The 8,839-nt window shown below is 44.6% G+C and overlaps 1 long non-coding RNA gene across 1 annotated transcript; it reads left to right on the top strand.

The window, feature by feature from the left end:
* The first annotated feature begins 5,950 nt into the window (after positions 1-5,950).
* Positions 5,951-8,467, top strand: LOC127297408 (uncharacterized). Its single transcript, XR_007849144.2, has 4 exons — positions 5,951-6,265; positions 6,351-6,549; positions 7,220-7,285; positions 8,256-8,467. It is a non-coding gene; the product is annotated as an uncharacterized lncRNA (long non-coding RNA).
* The last annotated feature ends 372 nt before the right edge of the window (positions 8,468-8,839 follow it).

The raw sequence follows: 8,839 nt of genomic DNA on the forward strand, positions 1-8,839 counted from the left end.
AAATTTCGACGGGCCGGCATGAACGCATGGGAAGCAAAGCAGGCCAAGAACCCCTCTCAGTATCAATTTGGACGATCGCTGAGCGCATCGACGTAACGAAGGGAAGGGTTAAGCTGGTTTTATCCACTGGCTTGACTATGTAGTTGAAGCGAAGCGATGATCAAGCATGGCGAGGCTGATCCCTGTGATCGGCCCCAAAAATCTTTGAAGGGACATCACAAAACCTTCAGTCAATGCTTCAAGCATCATGGAGGCCGATCCCAGCAATCGGCCAAAATTTATCCTCACCACATGGTCTGCTTGTGTTAGTCCTTGTTCCTACCGGAGCCGACGTATGAATTACAGAGCCGATATCTGCCATTCCCTGACAGATTCGGCTCGGGGGGCACCTAAATACGATGAACATGGGAACAGATGCAGGAGGACATGTGTGCAATGAAATATTGGGGGCCGATAGGAGAAAATCGGCCAGTAAAAAAATTTTTTTTTTGACAGCCGATGCAAGGGCATCGACTTTAGAATTGAGAAGCAGCCGATGCGCAGCCATCGACTCTAGTAGAATTATGCGAGGTTTACCGAATCTCCACCAAATCCAGGCCAACTGTGGTGCCTTCTGCTTCTTCGCAGGAGTAAAACAATGGAAATTTCTTCGGCTGCTTCGAGCCAATCCGGGTTTCTGAACCTTTTTGTCGAGGATTTCCAATCTTTGGTGCTAGTTCGGCCGTGTTGACAGAAGGGGTTATCGGCTGTTTAAAGAAGAAAGGGGATCGGCTTTGGCGCGTTTTCTCTGACATTCTCGCCTCGAGTAAGGCTCGGGGGGCAGCAGGCCTGGTGGATGCTCTGTTTTGCTCCGTTCAAGGAGCCGATTGGGATACCATCGGCTGATCTTTCGTTGCAACCTTCTTCGCAAATGATGAGTATTAAAGAGGACCATTGGGTTTGGTTGGAAGAATTCAAAGGTTTTCCTGAAGATTCTATATTATCCGCCAGACTTAAAAAATCATCAGTTGAAGAAGGGAAGGGTGAATTTCGAAGGACCGATGCGTCGTTATCGGCTTATTACGCATTGGCAAAGGGGACGAATCGGCAAGGTCAGTGGAAGAAGGAATCGGCTAAATTAAACTCAAAGGAAATCGGCAAAATCAAATTGGGGAAAAGTTCTTCATTGGTAGGTTTCTTACATAAAGAGCTGATTGCTCTCAAAAGGAGGTACTAGGGGATACATTGCCCCATCTACTACTGGCCCTGTTCTAGAGGTCCTATCTACAGGCCGTCGTCGCCCTCGTCGTCGCCCTCGTCGCCGCTGTCGGTGCTCCCGGCGGGCTCGTCGTCGCTGCTCCAATGGCCGCCGATTGGGCCCTCATTGTCCTCGTCCTCCTCGTCAGCGTCGCCATCGTCCGCCGTCGGTCGCTGAGGTTCCCCGGCCAGGGGCAGAACCGTTTGGCCGGTGGTTCGTCGGAGGAGGAGTCGTCTTCCGACTCCTCCGCCTCTTCTTCCTCCTCGTCAGAGGAGAGGACTGCCTCCCATAGGAAGAGGTCGTCGTCGCTCGCCGGTACCAGCTCCCCGTCGACAAGAAACTGGAGGTCCTCCTCCCCATCGGTGAGGGGTTCGTCGTCTTCCGATTCAAGGGAGAAGTCCCAGTCCCGCGCGTCCCAATACTCTGGGGCGCGGGCCTCGTAGATGGCCATCAGATTGACCTCCTGCTCGAGCTCGCTGGAGGAGGAGGACTGGAAGGACAGGCTGGAGGAGGACGAGGAATCCATGGCGGCTGAGAAGGTTTTTTGTTTGCCGATAGCTACTGAGGAGCAGGAGGATGAAGAAGCGAACCGCTCGACGCGGTTAAAAATAAAGGGGATACAGTGGAAATTCAATGTCACAGCAGTTTCCGAGGAAGTAGTGCCTAAAAAAAACTGCCAGGTCACGCGGAGAAGTTGAGAAGGCAAGGCATCATGATGACGGATACTGCGACGGTTCTGCCACGACATGACCCGACGAAGAAAAGCAGAGTGATTTTGGAATTACCAATTCCAAAACCAGGGGGGCATGTGTTATCACCAGATTTTGGCCAAATCAGGAGGTGGGCCGTACGAGAGATGGGCTTGGAAGATTACGTGTAGAAGATCTCTGAAGCGGCCTTGCACGAGGAGTTTGGGCTGGATTGCCCTTGTATCTGTAATTATAGTAGATCGCATCGTAGATTAGAAAATAGAGTTTTACCCGTGCACGGTTAGGTGCACACCTGAATTAGAAAGTCCCTTGGACTATAAATATGTATCTAGGGTTTATGGAATAAACAACAACACACGTTCAACCAAACAAACCAATCTCGGCGCATCGCCAACTCCTTCGTCTCGAGGGTTTCTATCCGGTAAGCGACATGCTGCCTAGATCGCATCTTGCGATCTAGGCAGCACAAGCTCCACGTTGTTCATGCGTTGCTCGTACTGAAGCCTTGTTGATGGCGAGCAACGTAGTTATCATAGATGTGTTAGGTTTAGCATTGTTCTTCGTATCATATGCTATCGTAGTGCAACCCTTGCATATCTAGCCGCCCTCACACCTATCTCAGGTGTGGGGCGGCACCCGCTGATCATTATTTGGTAGATCTGATCCGTTACGATTGCTCCTTGTTCTACAAGGATTAGTTTAATATCTGCAATAGTTAGGCCTTACAAGGGGCTGGAGGATCCAGCGGCACGTAGGGTGTCGTTCGTTAGCCCTAGACAGGATGTTCCGGGGATCAACCTCGTGTTGGTTTTTAGGCCTTGTCTAGGATCGACTTACGATCACCGTGCGTGGCCGCGAGGCCCAATCCTGAGTAGGATGTTCCGATTATGCGGTGAAAACCCTAAATCGTCGTAGATCCAATTAGCTTTATCTTGATCAAGCAGGACCACCATATATTCGTTCACCCCGAACGAATCATGGGTGGATCGGCTCCTTGAGCCGATTCACAGGATGACCTGAGAGCCGATCGAGGCTCTTATTTAATGTTTACGTGTATGCCATGCAGGAAACTAAGCGAGGCATCCCCATCACCTTCCTGACCAGGTATAGGTCAGGTGGCACGCCCTTGCACTCAGCATCGGACGTGTGACCAGAAGTGCTTTGCAGGCCGTCGCTCGGAGGGACCTCAGCCAGCCGCAGCTCTAGGTTGTTCCCGGCTCTACAGTGTTGACCGTCGCTGCCCGCCGGTGGGTTTTGGCAGTCAACAAACCCGTAGTCCATGGGGGAACTACTCACGGAGCATGATGGAGGCGGTGGCGTCGATGGAGATGGCTTCCGGGGGCACTTCCCCGTCCCGGCAGGGTGCCGGAACAGAGACTTCTGTCCCCCGAATTGGAGTTTCGCGATGGTGGCGGCGCCCCTGGAGTCTTTCTGGAGTTTCGTCAATTCGTATCGCGTTTTTAGGTCGAAAGGGCTTATATAGGCGAAGAGGCGGCGCAGGAGGGGCACCAGGGCGCCCTCCCCATAGGCCGGCGCGGCCAGGGGCCTGCCCGCGCGGCCCTATGGTGTGGGGCCCCTGGGCCTCCCCTCCGGGTCTCCTTCGGTGTCCTGGTCCGTCTCGGTGAATTATGATGTTTGGTCTTCGTTTCGTCGAATTCCGAGAATATTGCCCGAACAGCCTTTCTGGAACCAAAAACAGCAGAAAACAGGAACTGGCACTTCGGCATCTTGTTAATAGGTTAGTTCTAGAAAATGCATAAAAACATTATAAAGTGCAAGCAAAACATGTAAGTATTGTCATAAAATAAGCATGGAACATCAGAAATTATAGGTACGTTGGAGACGTATCAGCATCCCCAAGCTTAGTTCCTGCTCGCCCTCGAGTAGGTAAACGATAAAAAGAGTAATTTCTGTAGTGACATGCTACTTACATAACCTTGATCATACTATTACAAAGCATATGAGATGAATGAAGTGACTCAAGGCAATGATCTATAGTTGCTAACAAATACATAACATATAGCAAAACTTTTCATGAAGAGTACTTTCAAGACAAGCATCAAAAGCCTTGCACAAGAGTTAACTCATAAAGCAATAAATTCAAAGTAAAGGCATTGAAGCAACACAGAGGAAGATTTAAGTTTCAGCAATTGCTTTCAACTTTCAACATGTATATCTCATGGATAATGGTCAACACAAAGTAATATGATGAATGCAAATATGCAAGTATGTAAGAATCAATGCACAGTTAACACAAGTGTTTGCTTCTAAGATGGAAGGAAGTAGGTAAACTGACTCAACATAAAGTAAAAGAATGGCCCTTCGCAGAGGGAAGCAGGGATTAAATCATGTGCTAGAGATTTTTAAGTTTTGAAATCATATAGAGAGCATAAAAGTAAAGTTTTGAGAGGTGTTTGTTGTTGTCAACGAATGATAGTGGGCACTCTAACTACCTCATCAACCAGACTTTCAAGAGCGGCTCCCATGAAGGACGTTATCTCTACCAGCAAGGTAGATCATCCCTCTTCTCTTTTGTTAACACATGTATTTTAGTTTCATTATTTATGGATGACACTCCTCCCAACCTTTTGCTTTCACAAGCCATGGCTAACCGAATCCTTGGGTGCCTTCCAACATTCACATACCATGAAGGAGTGTCTATTTGCAAAATTAAGTTGCTTACTGATGAATCAGAGCAAAACATGTGAAGAGAATTATTAATGAAGGTTGATTAATTGGGGGCTGGGAACCCCGCGCCAGCTCTTTTTGCAAAATTATTGGATAAGCGGATGAAGCCACTAGTCCATTGGTGAAAGTCTGTCCGAAGTAAATGACAAGATCGAAAGATAAACACCACATACTTCCTCATGAGCTATAAAACATTGACACAAATAAGAGATAATAGCTTTTGAATTGTTTAAAGGTAGCACATGAAGTATTTGCTTGAAATGGCAGGAAATACCACATAGTAGGTAGATATGGTGGACACAAATGGCATAGGTTTTGGCTCAAGGTTTTGGATGCACGAGAAGTATTCCCTCTCAGTACAGGGCTTTGGCTAGCAAGGTTGTTTGAAGCAAACACAAGTATGAACCGGTACAGCAAAACTTACATAAGAACATATTGCAAGCATTATAAAACTCTACACTGTCTTCCTTGTTGCTCAAACACTTTTACCAGAAAATATCTAGACCTTAGAGAGACCAATCATGCAAACCAATTTCAACAAGCTCTACGGTATTTCTCCACTAATAGGTTTAAACTACATGATGCAAGAGCTTAATCATGATCTACTTGAGAGCTCAAAACAATTGCCAAGTATCAAATTATTCAAGACATTATGATGCACTTTCTGTTTCCAACCAAATATCAATAAGTGCAGCGGTTTTTAACTCCGCCATGAACATTAAAATAAAGCTAAGAACACCAGTGTTCATATGAAAAAGCGGAGCGTGTCTCTCTCCCACATGTCACATCCCAAAAATTTCCAAATTTTGGAATGTGAAATAAAAATAAAATTTAAACTTGGTTGGTTGTCTTGATTTAAAATTTACAATGAAATAAAAAAATTGGTGTTACTTAAAACTATTTTCCAAAAATGGAGTTTTCAAAAACATGCATTGCATTCATAAGCATCATGGCATCTTTGCATTCCTTAGGAAAAATTTGAGCGAAAGTCAAATTTATAAAGAAACCTTAAATCCGAAGAAAGGCAAATAAAGCCATATAGGCATATGTGCCCAATTCGAATTTATCAAAATATTTTCAAACTAAAAGTGATTTCAAAATATTCTTCATTGAATAAGAAATCCTCTGATATTTTATTTATATTTTCTGATTTGATTTGACTCACTTTTGATCAAATTCAATTTTCAATTTAATTCAAATATTAAAACAGTTAAAAAAAAGGAACGGAGCACTGGCCAGGACAGCTCAAAACGAGCCGACCCAGCCAGGGCGCGCGACTGCCGAGCGGCCAAGGCCAGCTCAAGGCATCGGTGCTCCTCCACTCTTTTTCTTTTCCTTCCTTGCTGTCATATGGGCCCTACTGCCACATCATCGTCATCAATCTTCAGCCACGAACGGACACAACTATGACTGCCTACGTTTTCAGTTTCTGTGTGTTTACTCGTCAATTGATTCCGGGTGTTTTAAGCCACTATTTAACGATCCGTTTGTTCCTATTTAAGCTCCACACCCTCCTCTTTATTTCCCCTCAAACCACACAGATCGAGAGCCTCCAGGCTGCTCGAATTTAGCCTCGCAAGTCCGCGGTACTTCCGCAGTATATCGTCGAATTCAGTGAGCTCAGTCCACGGTTTGATCTCTAGTTTCTTCCAAACTTCCTATTTCTTCCTTGCGCACGTCTCAGACTTTGTTTCGGGAATTTTGGTGCACCACAGCGACGACGCCATCTTCGTCTGTGAGCACGTCCGCGGGGCAGTTTCCGGCTAGCGATTCCGGACGAATCCGTCGATCTCCATGTTCCCGTATTCGCCGATTTATATTTGTCAAATCAAGCGCCGTTGCCTGCTTCAACATCGCCGGGGAATCATCGTCGAAGAGGCGCGGTTATATTCCAGCGATCCCCATCTCCTGTAGGTGAGAAGCTGCTCCTTTTGTTTTTTTTGTTTTTCCTTCTTCATTTACATGAACCACACGGTAATATCCTAAGGCTATAAGTAGATCACTTAAACGAAGGGGTATCCTCGAATAGGAACATGCCACTTGTCATAGCTGTTTATATTTTCGGATATTTTAGACAGAGAAACATAGAAACTTCGAAAAATCATATCTTTAGTTCCGTTTATCGAAATTTAGCAAATAAGATATCCCTGAACTCAGAAAAATGTGAAGAATACAGTGGAGCCATAATATTGCACTTTTGCATCATATATTTACACAGTTTTTGCAGAAACTCAAATAGCGTATTTTGGCTATATAAATAGTTCTACAATTATTTTGGAAGTAATTCCTTTTTCTATTAGCAGATATTTGCACCCTCTGTACAGTAGCATTAGACCAAGAAAAACGCGGTCAAATATAATTCCTTTGTAGTGTTCCTTTAGAGTTAAATCAATTTCTAGTGTTAGAAAATGTTTTCAATTATTATTTCAACGCTAAAATTTTGCCATGGCATCATGCATATAGTTGAAAACCAGAGAACATATTTAGTGTGTTGTTCAAGTTTAAGCCACATATTGCATCCATATTTTATTTGTGCTTGTCTATATGTTGCTATATGTTTATGGAGTGAAAATCTTGTTTGTAGATTGTGGTTGTGCTGATTGCAACGAGTGTTTCTGCGAAGAGTGTACCAACTCCTCATCTCACCAAGGCAAGTGACACACCCTCACAAATGTCCTAGATTTTATTCATGCACCGTAGTGATTTTTGTAGTAAGTCTAGGGATATGCTTTGCTTTTGTAATCCGAGTAGTCTAGCTACCCCTACTTGACTTACTTTGTCGCCATTAAATTTAGTTGTAGCTCAGCTATGCTATAAAAAAAGATTTTGTTAGCGAGTTATGGAAAAACAACTAAGTTTAATGAACTACCTGGGTGGAATTGGTATTGCTTGGTTTATGTTGAGTGGTTGCAACGGGGTCATGTCTATGAACCGCCGTGTGCATCGCACTTGTGGACGGCCACCCAGGAACAAAGAGATAATAGACAACCTTGCTCATTAGCTTACCGTACAACCACATGCTATATGGGCTCTGGCTTGACGGAGTATGTTGTGTGAACCTGGACCCTACGCGACATGATGATGTAGGGGAATGTAGGTTGGAGCGGGTCCGTAGAGGATGGTCTGGGTGATCACTTCGGAAAAGTCTCGTCCTAGTCGACATCTGTCCATTTGAGCAAAATGTGCATCATGGAAGAAGAACAGACTAGGTCATGTGGGTAAATTTGTACAACCTCTGCAAAGTGTTAAATCTAAGTACTTAGCCGTGTCCCCGGTTACGGACATTTTGAGCGAACTGACAAGGATCTTGTTCGAAAGTCTCCTCATCCCAACTTCTTAAAATAAAAATTTGATGGGTGAACAAGGGTAGGAGGAATTCACTGGTTTCCATCAGTGGTATTCCAGGTTCATTGATTTCTATCAATGGTACCGCTTAATTAGTATGAAAGAAAAGGGTTTTGTCAAATGATAGGAGAAAACTGGCTTTATGCAAATATGCATGAGCTCTACCAGCCAAATGTACACTTAAGTGTTAGGTTGCCATTGAGTCCACTATAGTGTCATCTTGCCAATACATTCAAAGTATTGACCATTCGTGGCTGTAACTTTTCATATTGCAGATGTTTTGAAAGACGAGTGAGTTACGATGATTAGGGTTACGAGTCTATCCTCAACATGCTCGCCTGTGGCACATGAAGACGAGGGACTCCATGCTGTCTATGTTTATTCGTTGTGAAACTCTGATGATATGCTAGCCTTGTGCTATGCAATTTGTAATTCTTTATGTAAATTCTGGATCATACGATGTAATAAAGACCCTTGTTTCTTGGTATTACATCTTGTACTGTGTGTGCTAGCGATTGATCCAGGGACTAGCACAGATACGCACAGAGATCGGCACCTTGAAAGGTGAGGTCGCTACACCACACAAGGATTGCTAGGATCCGAATTTATTCAAACAAAAACAAAAATAAAACAAACAGACGCTCCAAGTAAAGCACATATGATGTGACCGAATAAAAATATAGTTTCAATAGAAGAAACCTGATAAGTTGATGAAGAAGGGGATGCCCAAGGCATCCCCAAGCTTAGACGCTTGAGTCTTCTTGAAATATGCAGGGATGAACCACGGGGGCATCCCCAAGCTTTGACTTTTCACTCTTCTTGATCATATATCATCCTCCTCTCTTGACCCTTGAAAACT

This window comes from Lolium perenne, chromosome 4 (assembly GCF_019359855.2).
Source record: "Lolium perenne isolate Kyuss_39 chromosome 4, Kyuss_2.0, whole genome shotgun sequence".
In the NCBI taxonomy this organism is placed as follows: domain Eukaryota; kingdom Viridiplantae; phylum Streptophyta; class Magnoliopsida; order Poales; family Poaceae; genus Lolium; species Lolium perenne.